Here is a 4345-nt window from a genome sequence, read left to right on the forward strand (position 1 = left end):
TAAAGCTAGGGGTGCCTGTAACCTTGTACTAAGCAGGGCAAAGGTAGGAGGATCACTGGGGCTTGCTGGCCACAATTCTAATTCATTCTCTCTCTCTGTCTCTGTCTCTGTCTCTGTCTCTGTCTCTCTCTCTCTCTCTCTGTCTGTCTGTCTGTCTGTCTCTCTCTGTCTCTCTCTGTCTCTCTCTCTCTCTCACACACACACACAGACAGAGACAGAGACAGAGTCCAGAAAGTAGCCAGAAAAGTTATTTAGAATGAAACCTATAATAGGGAACATTTACATTAGGTCCCAGAGGAGTGGGAAAGGATCTTCAAAGATCTAAGGAAATAAAACTGCTAATTTAGAGTGTTATACCCAGCTAAACTAGATTTAAGTGAAGCTTAAAAAACAGAAGCATTTTTAGAATTTTTTAAATGAAAGGTGTTTTGTTTTGTTTTGTTTTTGTTTCAAGTCCTGGAATGAGCTCTGTAGACAAGGCTGGCCTCAGACTCACAGAGATCCACCTGTCTCCGCCTCCCAAGTGCTGGGATTAAAGTTGTGTGTCACCACCACTTGGAAAAGATTTTTCTTTTTAAACCACCCTTGAATCTTCACAAAGTGAAAGGAAGAAAAACGAGTCTCAAGGCAAGGGACAGAAGTTAAGAAATGATAGTAGGCTCAGAGATCGGACATCAACAGACTACAAAAACCAAGCTGAAGTTTAAAGTAAAGATTGAGAAAACCTGAAGGGGGAGGTATGTTCACTGGCTGGGGTGTGCCTTGTTCACCAAAAAAAAAAAAAAAAAAAAAAAAAAAAAATCTTTAGACTCTGAAAATATTTATAGTTAATTTCTATTTTTTCCCACCAAGTACAGGATTTTGTCTCTGAGGTTTTCTTCTAGATGCCTGCCATGCCTCCTCCCTCTACTTGCTGGTCAAGTTGTTCAATCAGAGGGGTTTTTAACAGACCAGACATGAGCTCCTACAAGAAATCAGGTAAAACTCCATTTATTTTGTTTATTCTTTTTGATTTACGTCCAATTTTCAAAGTGTACTTGAGACAGTTTACAATAAAAGACATATGTACAATAAGTTGGTTGAATAAGAAAGAGAAATTTAAATCATAGAGGAGGAAAGGAAAATAATTATGCCAAAAAACCTGAGTTAATTGCTATTGTAATTGAGCATTAAATTTGTTCAAGGCTTTCTGGCAGCTAAAGGGAAGAAAGAGGAAACGCAAAGGGTAACTCCATGGCTGCAGTTCGCCCTTAACTACTTTACCAGGCTACAATGGACTGGAGAAGACTCGGTTCACACTCTGTCCCGGGAGCACAAAGCAGGCTGAAGTCTGTGCAGATTGCTGCGGTGTGTCCCGACCATGACCTACCCTTCATCCTCCCCAGCTTTAGCAACAGGCTGGACAACTTTGGTTTGCAATGGCTTAGTACAAACCTGACTGGAGCCAACATTCTGAGACCGAAGGCTTAACCAATTAAAATGTTTCTTAGGGTTTGGAGAGATGGTGCAGCAGTTAGGAACACATACTGTGCTTGCAGAGAACCTAAGTTTGGTTTCCAGTAGGCAACTTGTGACTGCCTGTAACTCCACCTCCAGAGGATCCGATACCAATCGCTGCCTCTGCAGGCACCTGCACCCACGTGCACACAGTTGCCACACAGACACACATAGTTGAAAATAAGATAAAATCTTAAGAAAACTGTTTTTTAAACGCTCATGTATGAAAATACCTATTTGGGCTTGGGCAATGGCTCAGTCACCAAGAGGCCAAGACGCTAAACTGCCTAGGCTGCAGGTTAGCTCACCGGTACCCGGGGGTTTTGCTTTGATAAGAGTCTGCTGTGCTATTGTGAGAACCCGAGTTCGCATCCCTGGCATCCATTTAAATGCCAGGTGTGGCGGCATCAACTTAGAACTGCAGCATTGACGCAGCGGAGACAGCAAGATGCCAGAGCTGCCCGGCCACGCAGTGCAGCCGAAGGGAAAGCTTCGCGTCAGCGAGAAACTGTCTCAGAAAATAAGATGATATCAATAGAAGAGACAGCAGACATCATCCTCTGGCTTCCCCACTCATGAATCTGTACTTGTACCTACACACACACACACACACACACACACACACACACACACACACTCCTACATGACCAAATACACACTCACACAAAAGTAAAATTGAAACACTTATTTATTGAGGATTTGGAAAATATAGAAGAGTGTAAAGGAGAAAAGACAATCTGACAATCCCCGTCTAGAAACAATTATGATTATTAATAAATTAACTTTCAGATTTTAAAAAGTTTAAACTTACATTTGCTCATTTCTTACAATTATCTTTTTATCTAAATAATTCTATAAGCTTGCGATCTTGGACTCAACTGTTTTTAAATTTATAATAAAAGTAGCGACTACCCACTGTCAGGGCTCCAGCTCAGTCTTTCTGTGTCTTTTTCAGTGGGCGAGAGGACATCTTTTCTGTGTACAGGGAGTTATGTAATTTGTCTAAATCATACAGCACCGAGGAAGAGCAAACCCACAAAGGCGGGTGTGTCCGTGCAGCGCATTCCACTTTGGCAGATGTTCGGTTCTCAGAGACGCAGGCGGCGCCTCCGGCTGGCCCTGACCCGTGGAGGAAGAGCGGCTGATGGGGGCTGAGTGGTGTCCGTGGCCCTAGTCAGCCAGTGCAGAGAAGGAAGGAGCTCTCTCCCTACCCCAGTTCCTTTCTCCTTCCTACCTCTCCACATGCAAGAATAAACGGCCTAGACTGCAGGCTAGCTCAGAGGTCCCCGGTGGGGTTTGACTTTGATAAAATAATTCAAACCTTTCCCATGGGGATCAAATTAAGAGAAGGTCGCAAAACTCAGTTCTGCTCTTGGGTCCAACAGCGCCAGAGAGGGTGTTGATTTCTGTTGTTGCTGCTCATTCTGTAGTTTGTAGCTGGAACTCTGGGCAGACATGGCTCTCTTCTCTCCTCAGCACTCTGATCTGCGTAGAAACTTCCCTCTTGGACGAGTCATGACTGAAGCACCCTGAGCAGCCACTGAAAGAGACACTTGCTCAGGCAGATCCAGGCCCAAGGTTGTTGGGGAACATTGGCTGCTTCCTCCTAAAGGGACAGCCTGCTGTGAACGGCCTCTGTTAAATACCAGGGTAACCAGGAGTCAGGGCCAACCCTGGTTGACAGTAAGGACATCTTTCCTCTTGTCCTTAACCACTTAGGGGCCCATGAGCTAAATCCTGAGAAGCCAGGAGGCCTAACTACCATGGGTTCTTGGTTGCCCCTGCGGAGGGTTTGAAACGAGACAAATGTTTTCCCGTGTGAGGCACCCTGCCGTGGTTGAGATGAGACAAGCTGGGTGCCAGTGGGTGAGTCATAAACCAAATGCCCTCACTCCACGGCCCTTGCATAACTCTAAACACAGGCTTTGCCTTCCCAGCAATCACTCATCTGGTGGTGGCACACCAGAGCCTATTTCCTGAAGGAGATGTGCGTGGGAAAAAAGTTTCCAAGCAACATAGGCGCCCAGGCTATGTAGGCAACAGTACTTCTCCAGTACCGGCCGTGGGATACACACAAAAGGGTGAAGACGGCAGCTGCCTATAATGGCTCATGCTTGCAATCCCAGCACTCCAGAGGATGAGGCAGGAGGACCATGAGTTTGAGTCTAGCTAGGGCTACAAACAAACTGATCAGCCAGCAAACAAATATCAAGGACAGAGAACGAGAGCAGTAAGAGCAAACACAGAAAGCGCTGAACACTTGGTACACCCTTCTCTATACCTGGTTATAATGACGTGCGTATTTACCCACTGCACAGAGCAAACCTGTGCAAGGCCTGAGGGTAGATCATGTTCTTTCTCTCTCAGTACCGAGGATTGAATCTTGGACCTCATGCTCGCTAGGCAAGTGCCCACTCAATCACAAGTAATCACTGAGCTGCACCCTCAGTCTTAAATGACTTTCCCAGTGTAATAGAGCTCGTAAGAGTGTGAGCCAAAGTTGCAGGAATTCTAGATTCCAAGCAGCTTGGAAGTTCATGTGACAGAAGTGACAGGATTGGGAGAAATCACAAGTCCCAAGTATTCCCCATCCGATAGCTTGTCAGACCCAAGGACGGTTCCTCTTAGAGACTGACACTTGCTGGTCCACTTCAGCCTTGCTGACTCCATAGAAGCTGGCTTTCAGGAAGGGGAGAAAATTCTCTCTGGTCCTGTGCTATCCAGCGCTTTTTGGTATTTGGGGGCGAGTGTGACCAGCTCATTGTGATGCCACTGGGTATGGGGACTGCACTGCAGAGAGGCCCTGACATGCTGTCCAGACAGGGAACATTAATTGCCAAGGAGAGGC

Source organism: Myodes glareolus, chromosome 11 (assembly GCF_982192425.1).
Source record: "Myodes glareolus chromosome 11, mMyoGla1.1, whole genome shotgun sequence".
In the NCBI taxonomy this organism is placed as follows: Eukaryota; Metazoa; Chordata; class Mammalia; order Rodentia; family Cricetidae; genus Myodes; species Myodes glareolus.